Genomic DNA, 13,490 nt, shown 5'->3' with positions numbered 1-13,490 from the left:
GAGAGAGGTAACAGTCCCTGAGCCCAGGTAAGAGAGCGAAAAAAGTCCCTGAGCACAGGTCAGAGAGGGGAAACAGTCCCAGGCACAGGTCTGAGAGGGGAAACAGTCGCAGGTACAGGTCAAGGAGGGGTAACAATCCCAGGCACATGTCAGAGAGGGGTAACAGTACCTGGGCACAGGTCAGAGAGGGATAACAGACCCAGGCACAGGTCAGAGAGGGGAAACAGTCCCAGGCACAGTTCAGAGAGGGGTTACAGTCCCTGAGTACAGGTATGAGAGGGGAAAAAGTTCCAGGCACAGGTCAGAGTGGAGTAACAGTCCTTTAGCACAGGTCTGAGAGGGGTAACTGTCCCTGAGCACAGGTCTGAGAGGGGAAACAGTCTCGGGACCGAGGCATGACAGGGGTAACAGTGCCAGAATGATGGCTGGAGAGGAGGAAATAGACCGTGAGTGGAGGTCAGAGAGGCGGAGCTGTACCAGGCAGAGCCATGCATGGGGAAGCGGTCCTGGGTAGATGCCTGTGAGGGAAACCGAGACGTGGAGAAATCTTACCTTGGAGCAGGTGTGAACTGGAGAGTTGGAATAGAATGGGGATGGTTGTAGGACTGGGGTCTGGAGTGGGTGGTCAGACCACATGTGGAAGTCCCTGTGCTCAGTTGCTGAAATCAAATGTTTATGTGTAATTTGTTTGTATAACTATAATGACTATCCTTTTAGCTTTGTGTCATTTGTGTAAAAGTAATAGAACTACCATTCTTGTTTATTCCTTTTTTTGCATCTCCGACTTGTATCTCGGTACTTGGGCGTATGAGGGTGCTATAAGAGGCAGTAGACCTTTTCATTGTACCCCTGTATGTCTGTACTTGAGTACATGTGACAGTAAAGATATTCTATTCTAATCATTGTGTTGGCATTGTTAAATTGGCAAAAGAGTGTTGTAGCGGTAAGCACTTCTAGGTGAGTTTTGTTAGCAGTTCAAGACTGATTTTCAGGAATTGTAACTTTTGAAGGATATTTAAACTGATTTGTGATTTGAAAAACATCCTTTTGGTTAAATGTAAACAGCACTGATGCAAAACACGCCCTCCATTAACTATTGACATTGTGGTATATTGCAATGAAGAGCCAAATAGTATGTTTGGTCTCTGTCTAAGCACATTCCCATTTCCTCAAGCATTACTGTTAACAGTGGTCACAAGTTACAGTATTCTGAAGAATAAGAATGCATTCAACGAGTGGCATTGATCATTGTGCACACAGTGTTGAGTAACAACTAATGATTACTTTAGCATTTAAGGCAAGTCAGTTCATCATATTCAGGGAGGTAGATCTCTCTAGTCTGCCTTAGCTTGAACAAATTCTGTATTTTGTTCCCATCTTATGCAATGCACAGGGCTATTCTTTAGAACAGGGTAAGGGGCCCAAAATTACTAATTGCTGAATTTTGCCCTGGACTAACTGCACAAGGTAAAGATTTCCAGGTACTGCCTCCTTTCTCATTAGAATTTAAGCCAACACATTCAACAATCTTAGCATGCCAGTCTAAGTGGGACAACATTCTGGATCAGTGGTGCTGGAAGAGCACAGCAATTCAGGCAGCATCCGAGGACAGGCTTGTCCTGACCTATCACCTTCATCTCCTCCCCCACTGACCTATTGTACTCTATGCTACTCTATCCCCACCCCCACCCTCCTCTAGCTTATCTCTCCACGCTTCAGGCTCTCTGCCTTTATTCCTGATGAAGGGCTTTTGCCCGAAACGTCGATTTTGCCTGTCCTCGGATGCTGCCTGAATTGCTGTACTCTTCCAGCACCACTAATCCAGAATCTGGTTTCCAGCATCTGCAGTCATTGTTTTTACCTAAGTGGGACAACAGCTGGCAAAAGTGACCTGCGTTCAAACTCTGCAGCATCTGCCAGGAAATGTTGGCACATTTCCCAAATTCCAATATTTATTTTCCTTAACACAAGGCACAAAAAATTAAAAGGAATGCCACAGGCGACATTTGGTGTAAAACTTCCACTTTATGTCTCTGAGTTATATTCTGAGTTTTCTGTACACCAAGATTCACCAGCAGTATTGGAACAAGGCCATGTTGATATGCAAACAGGCATGTGTGCAAGGACGTGCATTTTGCAGCTGTTTAACCTTTCATGAGAAACACTGGCTCTTCTCATAAACAACTGAAAATGAATGCTCCAAACTCAGTCATTACTATGTAGTGTGAACATCGATTGGCTCCTTGGTAAATGCATCCATATTAATGGACCTGTAATGGACTCAAATAATGGAAATCATTTGGTTAACTCTAAATTGATGCATCAAGATTGAAGTAACTATAAAACCTCTTAATTAGGCATTATTTCATATAAATGACAAAGGATGAACAAATGTGTTAAGTATCCTCTAGAGTGAAACTACAGGAAGTTTCTCCAGAAGTCCAATTTTCAGCTGGCATCAGCTGAATGGAGGGGTGGAAGAAATGCAGAAAGCAATAGAGCATCCAAATAAGGTGTCCAGTGTAAAGTTGAGGAGGTTAAAGGATAACCCCGGGTCCCACTAGATTTGATACATAGGCATTGAGAGAATCGTGACTGCAAAATAGTGAGACCCATCTTGTTCCTGTCTTCAATAATCCATTCGAGATGAGATGTTTATTCCAATAGACTGAAAAGTAGGTATAAAAGCATAATGATTACTGTTGATAAAGGATTACGGTGAACAGGTAAGGTAAGCCAGGATACTTATCATTTATGGCAGGTAAATATTTGGACAAAATTGATGAAACTAACAGTCTGCCTGAATTTATAGAAGGGAGGCGAAGCCAAAGAAACTAATAGGAACTCTTTAATGAAAGAAGCTACCCTCTGACAACCCAAAATGTTGCTGTGATGTTTCTAGATTCCAGCAAGGCCTTGTTGGAGTGTGCTAGAGGCGATTGGTCTACATTATTGGAAGGCACAGGTTGAAATGCAACATTCAGAGGTAAGTCAAAAATTGTCTTCACCGAAGCGAGTGAAAGGGAGTTGGTGACTGGTGCAGCATCAATAATGGAAATGCGATTAACTAAGAAAGGTCGTGGTGAATGAGTGCAATTGGAACCAATGTTATCTATAGGAAGGTCTAAGAAATGAAAAAGAAATAGCTATCTAAGCTTGCAGACGAATAGAGTTAATATAATGGGCATCTGTGTTGGTTTCGAAGGCAGGTTGATGTGTCATATTTAAAGTGGATAAATTAATGAGACTGGAGTGAGAAATAGTTATGGAAATATGAACAGGACTCAACACAAGTTCTGAGGATATTTGTGTGCAGGAGCTAAAAGCATAATATTCAGAATGGAAAGGTTAATGGATCTTGAGATCCTTACAAATGTTTTAGTGAGATGAGGCGAGGCGTGAATCATTGTGGATTTTATTTTACTGAAAATTCTTTTATTTGCAAACACCTCCTTCCAAATAAGAAGAGGAAGAAGTCAATGAATGATTTTAGAAAATCTGAACTTTGAATTAGACAAATCTTAGATGGGCTTGGTTAGCATTAATCTGATGAGTAAATATCCTGAGTTTTTCTGTCCTTTCTCATGTAGACTGTCCACACTGAATTGGAATTGTCGGTTTCTCCCAGATCTTTTGTAATTTCAGAGCACAGCGGTATGTGGGGAGACCCTCCAATTTAATTCACATTCAATGTTTTTGGAAGTACATGTGGTGATAAAATTGTTAAGCTCTCCTCTTGGGGTAAAAGACGTACCATACTTGGTCTTAATGTATGAGCTGGATCTTGGAATATGATTTGAGAAAAAAATTACTCAAGTTCCTCAGTGTGAGGGAGATATTGTCAGGGTCTCAGTGAATGTTGGAACTCTTGGCAAAAGGAATTATACTTTGTGACATAGCAGAGTATTTGTATTTGAAATGATATGGTTCCTTTATTGATTGTTCTGGTCACCCTTCCATAAGAAGGATGTTGTTAAACTGGAGCGGGTGCAGAAAAGATTTACAAGGATGTTATTAGGACTGGAGGGTTTGAGCTATACGGAGAGGCTGAACAGGCTGGATCTCTTTTCTCTGGAGGCTGAGGGGTGACCTTTACAGGAGGTTTATAAAGTCACGGGGGGCATGGATAGGGTGAATAGCCAAGGTCTTTTTCCAAGGGTGGGGGAGTCCAAAACCAGAGGGCATAGGTTTAAGGTGAGAGGGGAAAGATTTAAAAAGGAGCTAAGGGCAGAGGGTTGTGCCTGTATGGAATGAGCTGAGAGAGGAAGTGGTGGAGGCTGGTACAATTACAGCATTTAAAAGACATCTGGATGGATATATGAATAGGAAGGGTTTAGAGGGATTTGGGCCAAATGCTGGCAAATGCGACGAGGTCAGATTGGGATGTCTGGTTGGTACAGACAAATTTGACCAAAGGGTCTATTTCTTTGCTGTATGACTCTCTGTAATTCTTCTGCACAGCTCTCATGTACAAAGAGTAATTTAGCTGGAGTTCTGATTGTTGCTGATATGTATATGTTTGAATGCTGCCAGAAGAAAGAACCACGTTTCTCTCTTCTCTTGCCCCCTTTCGTCCTTTTGCTTGCTGCAGCCAATATTTTTGAATGTGAGTCCCTTGAAATAACTCGTGAGAGTTGTATCTGGTAAACAGTCAGCATCTTGGAGGAAGAAAACTCCCCAGAAGAATCTCAGTGTAAAGTCCCTGATCTATCAGATCATTGTGAAAACTCCATCTTCGCAACCTTAGCCCTCTCCTGAGGTATTATTCAGGAGAGGAATCTGTAATGAGAAAGCAGTCTATGGTTCTTTGGGACTATTTTGGGACATTCCCTGATCAATGTAAAGTTAGCTGATCGCAGCGGTACCAATGGTAGGAATGCCACTAATCATGTCAAGAAGGAATAATCAGTCTGGGCACCTGTTTCTTTAGCAAAAGGATTTGTTCCTTACTGTGATTTGACAAAGGGATATGTTCCTTAATGTTATTCAGCAGGGTAACCATCTCTTTATTGCTGTGTAATAAGGGGCTCATTCTCTACAAATTACTGAGCAGTTCTGGAAAGAGAACAGAGTTAACATTTCAGGTTAAGGAACATCTCTCAGAACCAGACTTCAGTTTAGATTACTTACAGTGTGGAAACAGGCTCTTCGGCCCAACAAGTCCACACCGACCCGCCACCCACCCAGACCCATTCCCCTACATTTACCTCTTCATCTAACACTACGGGCAATTTAGCATGGCCAATTCACCTAACCTGCACATTTTTGGATTGTGGGAGGAAACCGGAGCACCCGGAGAAAACTCACGCAGACACGGGGAGAATGTGCAAACTCCACACAGAGAGTCGCCAGAGGCGGGAATTGAACCCGGGTCTCTGGCATTGTGAGGCAGCAGTGCTAACCACTGTGCCACCGTGCCGGTCAGTATTTCGCAGCATTTTCCATTTCTCTTTCAGATTTTCAGCATCCATGGTTTTGTTAGCTCCTGTGACATATTCTTCACTATTGTTTGGCAAAAGCCGATCCTGAAGAGAAAGGTCAATGCCTTGAGCAAGGAGTTATTTCCCAGGACTAATAATCCATCTCACATTAAAATAGTTAAAGGTTGCTATCTGGTTCAGCCCCCTGGCTTCAGGGTGATCAGACAGTTTGCTTCAAGTGGTAACCATCTGGTGTCCATGTCTACAGTGGAAGATTTTCTAGCACAATTCACAGATCTACAGACAATACTTTTTTCTCGCAATAATTTCTCAAGGACACAAGCTGATCAAATGGTTGTCTGCAATCCAAGACCTGTGTGCCAAAATTCAATTGATTTTGACAACACCAAGTTAAATATCTTCTTTGTAAGCTTGACCGAGGCAAGCTCATAACATCAGGAATATTGCTGTAACATCACTGAAATATTCATCTCATCTGCCCTTATAAATTACAATGATTCCATTTCTGTGCACAGCATCAAGCATTCAAGAAAAGTCAAATCTGTTCTTGATAGTTACAGAATCCAAACAGCCAAACTTGGGGAAAAAAATGAGAATGTGAAGGTATTGGATCTATTCAAATATAAGGATTTGGTGCCAACCACCACTCTAATTAAAATTAGCTTGACATGGTGGGAACTTAATTCGAGTATTATACATAGCTTTTGCTGCAATAAGCTACTGTGTTGTTCAACAATCACTGTATTCTTGGCGGTCTCAATTCACCTGGTTCCTGCAGTTACTATAAAATAAGGACAAGCTATATTTTTAAATAGATATAACACAAGACACAGAGTCAGTACCAGTCACTACCAATTTGGGTTTCACAGTAAATTAGCTGATATAATGCTAAGTTGGGTTTCACAGCAAATTGGCTGACATCATGGTAAGTTGGCCAGAAACTGAATGATTCTCTTGCTGCTTGGAGATGTTTTAGCAATAGAGTTATAGCTAGAGTCATAGGGATGTACAGCATGGAAACAGACCCTCTGGTCCAACCCGTCCATGCCGACCAGGTATCCCAACCCAATCTAGTCCCACCTGCCTGCACCCGGCCAATATCCCTCTAAACCCTTCCTATTCATATACCCATCCAAATGCCTCTTAAATGTTGCAATTGTACCAGCCTCCACCATTTCCTCTGGCATTTCATTCCATACACCTACCACCCTCTGAATGAAAACATTGCCCCTTAGGTCTCTTTTATATCTTTCCCCTGTCACCCTAAAACTATGCCCTCTAGTTCTGGACTCCCCCACCCCAGGGAAAAGACTTTGTCTATTTATCCTATCCATGCCCCTCTATAAGGTCACCCCATAGCCTCTGACACTCCAGGGAAAATAGCCCCAACCTGTTCAGCCTCTCCCTGTAGCTCAGATACTCCAACCCTGGCAACATCCTTGTAAATCTTTTCTGAACCCTTTCAAGTTTCACAACATTTTTCCGATAGGAAGGAGACCAGAATTGCTTGCAATATTCCAACAGTGGCCTAATGTATGTCCTGTACAGCCGCAATGTGACCTCCCAACACCTGTACTCAGTACTCTGACCAATAAAGGAAAGCATACTAAACGCCTTCTTCACTATCCTATCTACGTGTGACTCCACTTTCAAGGAGCTATGAACCTGCACTCCAAGGTCTCTTTGTTCAGCAACACTTCCTCGGACCTTACCATTAAATGTATAAGTCCTGCTCAGATTTGCTTTCCCAAAATGCAGCACCTCGCATTTATCTAAATTAAACTCCATCTGCCACTTCTCAGCCCATTGGCCCATCTGGTCAAGATCCTGTTGTAATCTGAGGTAACCTTCTTTGCTGTCCACTACACCTCCAATTTTGGTGTCATCTGCAAACTTACTAATTATACCTCTTATGCTCACATCCAAATCATTTATATAAATGATGAAAAGTAGTGGACCCAGCACCGATCCTTGTGGCACACCACTAGTCATAGGCCTCCAGTCTGAAAAACAACCCTCCACCACCACCACCAAAGATGATTATCTTCTTGTATCATAGGATGTTTTTTCAAGTAAGAAAGAAAGACACTCCCTTATTAGTCGACAAATTCTTAAAAGACAACTCAACTTTGGCAAAGGTTTGGTTACTCGTTTTAACAATTTCCTGTCAGCCTGCTACCATGTCTCTGTAACTGCTATTAAATCATATATATCTATATATATATATATACCCGCCAATGGGCACTATTAATTCATTGATTTGGAATTCAATGCTACATGCATTCAGATACAGAACTTTAATTTTGATTTTGTTTGCTACCAATTTGTTCCCAGCCTAAAACTCTAAATTCCTTCAGCCAGAAGCATTTATTGCAGATGTGACTGCCCTGGACCATTATCTCTATTATCTGTTAACTAATTAAATAATTCGCTTTTTAACTAATTATTTTTAATTACTACAGGCTACACCATCTAAACTTTTTTTGCATTGTTAAGTAAACTTTGCAATACTGACAAAACGCTACAATATTTACAACACTGATAAAGCTTATTGTTCTCAATAATTCCGAATTACCCAATACATCTGCTGCTCAAATCAGAAATTTAAAAAAACCTTTCTCTCCAACCTTCACAGAAGTCTTCACTCAGCATATTTTAAATTTGACAGTAAACCTTACTTAAGGCACCTCTTTTCTCGATGGACTGAATTCCCACTTTGAATGCAAATTCCCAGATATTCTCTCTTGGCTGCTGTCTCACTCGGGCAAAGTTTCCCTTACAGAAACCATGCCCTCTTACCCATATGTTGTCCTGTAATATTGCACTTGACAGTGTTTATAACACGCACTGGAAATTTTGAGAAGCGTAGAGGTCGTACAGTCAGGTCATACGTGTGCAAGAGTTATCTAGCATCTAACAGTCGATTGAAAATTAATCTTAAGTAATCTGTATTAATCAAGGAGGCCTTCAGCTAACGGAGATAATTTTTGTATTTAGAAGAGTAAATTCACTAATCTGCTACAGGGTTTACCTCAAAGAGAAAACAGATCAGACAAAGAAAATAAAACAAAGAAATGGGGATGCTGGATGTGCATGAATCATAATGTGTTAATATGCTGGTACAGCACATAATCAGGAACGCTAATGTGAAGCTAACTTTTGCTACATTAAAGTAAGGATGTTATGCTTCAGTAGAGCATTGGTAGGACACATCTTGAATATTATGTGCAATTTTGGTCTCCTATTTATGGAAAGATATAAATTTGTTGCTGGTGGAAGTGATTTATTGATACTCAGAATGAGTGAGCTACATTATGAGGGAAGATTGGACAGGCTTGACTTATTTTCACTAGAATTCAAAAGATCTGGATTTGTTGGCAAAGTTTATAAGATCCTGAATGGTCTGATAGGGTAGACAAGGGCAGAATATTTACTCATGTGGGTGGGTCCAGAGTCTGTGGACACTGTCTCAAAGGGAGGGACTGCCCTTTTACAATCAGGACGAGGGGAATCTATTTCTCTCCAGAGGTTGTGTGACTTTGTAACTCTAGACAAAAGTGAGGACTGCAGATGCTGGAGATCAGAGACAAGATCAGAGGAGCAGGAAAATCGATGTTTCGGCAGTAGTCCTGAGAAGGCAATGAAGGTGGGGCCACTGAATACCTTTACAGTGGCAGTAGATGGATTGTTGTTAGATAGGGGGAATCGAGGATCACTGGAAGCAGATGAGAAAGCAGAATTGGGACACAAACCTATCAGCCATGATATTAGTGAAGGGTGAAGCAGGTTTGAAGGGCTGTTGGCCTATTTCTAATTCATATTTTCATAGATACGTAGAAAATTAGGAGCAGGATTAGAATATGTAGCTCTTTGACCTGCTCCATATGATCATGACTGATCTTCCAAATCAATTCCCTGATCCCAATTTCTCCCCATATCCTTTGATTCCTTTAGTCCTATATCTATTTGTGGGCGGCACGGTGGCACAGTGGTTAGCACTGCTGCCTCACAGCGCCAGAGACCCGGGTTCAATTCCCGCCTCAGGTGACTAACTGTGTGGAGTTTGCACGTTCTCCCCGTGTCTGCGTGGGTTTCCTCCGGGTGCTCCGGTTTCCTCCCACAGTCCAAAGATGTGCAGGTCAGGTGAATTGGCCATGCTAAAGTTGCCCGTAGTGTTAGGTAAGGGGTAAATGTAGGGGTATGGGTGGGTTGCGCTTCGGCGGGGCGGTGTGGACTTGTTGGGCCGAAGGGCCTGTTTCCACACTGTAAGTAATCTAATCATATCTATGTCTTTCTTTAAAATCTTCAATGTTTTGGGGAGACTTCCACATCCTCACCACTGTCTGGGTGAAGAAATTTCTATTCACCTCTGTCCTTAAAGGCCTACCCCAAATCCTTAGACTGTAATCCAGTCATTGGGAAGATCCTGCCTACGTTTACACTGTCTGGTCCTGTTTGAATTTTATAGGTTTCTATGAGATTCCTCCTAATTCTTCTAAATTCCAGTGAACATAGTCCTTAACTGATATGGTCTTTTCCTTAAGTCAGTCCCTCCACCAGGAATCAGTCTGGTAAACCTTCTTTGCAAGCCCCTCAATAATTGGAACGTCCTTCATCAAATAAGGAGACCATCACTGCACAAAAAACTCCAGATGTGGTCTTACCAAGGCCCTGTTCAACTGCAGCAAGACATCCCTGCTCCTGTAGTCAAATCCCCTCACTATGAAGACCAAAATATTTGTATGAATTAGTGAAAGAACTTCATTATTAGAAACACTGGAACAAGACCAGGCCATTCAGCTATAGGTCATTCTGCTATAAAGTAACAGTTGTGACCCTCCGCAATCTTGCACAATCGAAGATTGTGCTCTGCAAAGCTGCTGCAGAAAATCACATTGTAGAAGATTGCTAATAGAAAATCACCACACCCATTCAGTAGAAAGTTTACGAAGTATCCAAACAATGTCTACAATTCGTCAAACGCGTTATAGCTAATTTGCGCTGATGAAATGTGCATTACAAAAGATTTATAAGGATGCTACCAGGTTTGGAGGGTTTGTGCTACAGGGAGAGGCTGAATAAGCTGGGGCTGTTTTCCCTGGAGCGTCAGATGCTGAAGGGTGACATTATAGGGGTTTATAAAATCCTGAGGGCCATGGATAGGGTGAATAGACAAGGTCTTTTCCCTGGGGTGGGGGAATCCAGAACTAGAGGGCATTGGGTTAGGGTGAAAAGGGAAAGATTTAAAAGGGACCTAAGGGCCAACATTTTCACGTAGAGGGTGTTGTGTGTATGAATGAGCTGCCAGAGGAAGTGGTGGAGGCTGGTACAATTACAACATTTAAGAGGCATTTGGATGGGTATATGAATAGGAAGGGTTTAGAGGGATATGGGACAAATGCTGGCAAATGGGATTAGATATATTTAGGATATCTACATTAGAGTGGTGCTGGAAAAGCACAGCAGGTCAGGCAGCATCCAAGGTGCAGGAAAATTGATGTTTCGGGCAAAAGCCCTTCATCTGGAAAAGATGAAGGGCTTTTGCCCGAAACATCGATTTTCCTGCTCCTCGAATGCAGCCTGAACTGCTGTGCTTTTCCAGTACCACTCTAATCTAGAATCTGGTTTCCAGCATCTGCAGTCCTTCTTTTTACCTATTTAGGGCATCTGGTCGGCATGGACAAGTTGGACTGAAGGGTCTGTTTCCATGCTGTATATCTCTATGACTCCCTGACCTGTACCCATATCTACTCCACTACTTAATTTGATCATGGCTGACTTGTACATCAAATCCATTCAACTTCATATCCTTCAGCATCAAAGGCTCAGTCTTGAAAACTCTAATTGACAGCCTTCTGGAAGAGCTATTTCCAAATTTTGACAAAATCAGTCCATGCTTCATTTTTTTGTAATAGTGTGCTTCTTAACTTCACCTTTGAAGGATTCAGCTCTAATGTCATGCATGTGTCACCTCATCCTTCACTATGCACTAGAAAGAATCATTTTGCTCTCTGCCTACCCTGTCAAATGCTCATAAACATTTTAAACATCTCCACTCAATCTCCTACACTCAACAATCTGTCCTCATTACTGAACCTGCTAATCTCCAGTATAGTTTTGATGAATATCCATGGCTTGTACTTTGTACTAATGTATCTTTTAAAACGGGACACCTCCAAGCAGAGGGCACAATAATCCTATTGTGTGGGAGTAATAGTAATTGCTTGTTGTGTGCAAGTGTACTTGTGCGAAAGCTGAACTGTGAGGCTGGTTGCTTTGCGAGGGAATCTGATACCCTCACATCCATTTTGTTTGGAACTAAGTGCAGGCTATCATTTTGAAGCTATGCAAATATTATTGAGCTTTAACCCACAAAGTACTTCTAAAAATATATATATGCTGCTACACGGATTAAATAATTTTCAAAAATCTCCCTCAGCAATGGCCACTTAAAGAGGTTTAGGAAAAAAAGGACGGTTTTGCTTGTTTATGTATCTAGATCACTGTTGATGCAGTCAATCCATTAACACCATTATGTTTCAATGTGAGAGATGTCACACAGGGCAATTACAGCACCAGCACAAAACAGCTTAACTGTCAACATAACAATGAGGTAGAATACGCTCAAGTGAGAGCTGGGGATAGAACTGAGATCATTGCAGTCAATGTCCATGCTGGTGCAAAGTTTAATTTCCCATGGAAACCTCTGACACACTTTTCGATTGCAAAAAAAAAGACTAATTATGGAGCCATTATCTCTCATCCTGTTTGTTTGCTAACAGAGATTGTTTGTTTTGAAACGGAGTAATTCCAGTCAGCGCATGGCCTTAATGTGAGGCTTGTAATGTATGTCTGATTTATGACCAAACGAGAAATCAAACAGAATTGGCTTCCCAGATGCCAGGTACTTCAGTCATCTCTGTTCACTTGAACCTCATTTCCATAGTGACGAGAATCTGATGCTAAGGACCTTTCAGCAATAATAATATAACTGAGAAATCTCAACGCTGAGCGGCACACACTGTGACTGCAACTGTTCCACAAATCTAAAAGCAACAGAGGCATCACCCAGGTGTATGTGCTCCTTTGTGTTCACTGCGCTTCAAAACTGCCACAATATCGAGAGATCCTGTGAAAGAAGCCATGAAAAATAATCATCGGCTTTTACTGGAGGAATTGGTCTCGAGTGTGAGTTTGTGTTAGTTATCACTGATTATTTGTCATTAATCATTAAGTATCATCATGTGTAAATTTAGCAAAAAGCTTATGTCCACATGACTATTTTCTTTTGGACATCTGACTGTTTCCTGGCAACCAGGTGGTGCTATGAATTCAGAAAATGCAGATTTACAGTAATATGACTGACAAGGGCATTTGTGTTATCTGCTACATGTCTGCAGGCATACAACTGTAATTGGAGGTCAAAGATCTAGACTGACGCTGCAGTGCATGACTGAAAGAATGCTGCGCAGTTGGAGTCACCTTCTTTAGGAAGAAGGGACATTAAACTGAGGCCTTGACTGCTCTCTGAGATAAACATTCTATGGCAATATTTTGAACAAGTACAGTAATTTTACGTCTAGTGCGCTTGTCAACATTAATCCCCCAATCAACATCACTGAAACAAACTATCATATACTGTCTTTGGGGGTTAGCTATATGTGAACTGTCAGTTGTGATTTGTATGTTAAAACAGTGACTGCATTTCAACAGTCCTTTGTTGGCAAAAAGATTTTCAGGATGTTCTGAAGTGGCGAAAGGTGCTGCATATGCAATATTTTCTTTCCTTTATTATTGTTGTACTTGAAGGGTCTGTTTCCATTTGGTATGACTCTATGAACTGTTCTGTCCAAACACCTTTTCTTGTGACCAGCTGTGTGAACTCTTATAGTTAACAAGCCTTGCTTCCAAAGGCTCCCTGTATGTAGGTCAGTTTTCATGCACACTGTAAATGAGACCAAGGGATTATGAAAGGTAGATAGGCCTTTGATCCCATTGCTATGGAATATACAAAGGGAACAGTCTCTCTACATTTCTTGGCTGTCTTTA

Source organism: Chiloscyllium plagiosum, unplaced genomic scaffold (assembly GCF_037043375.1).
Source record: "Chiloscyllium plagiosum isolate Xiang-an unplaced genomic scaffold, Cpla_swu_hap1 HiC_scaffold_11, whole genome shotgun sequence".
NCBI lineage: Eukaryota > Metazoa > Chordata > Chondrichthyes > Orectolobiformes > Hemiscylliidae > Chiloscyllium > Chiloscyllium plagiosum.
The sequence above is the reverse complement of the archived record's forward strand: the minus strand, read 5'-3'. Positions refer to the sequence as shown.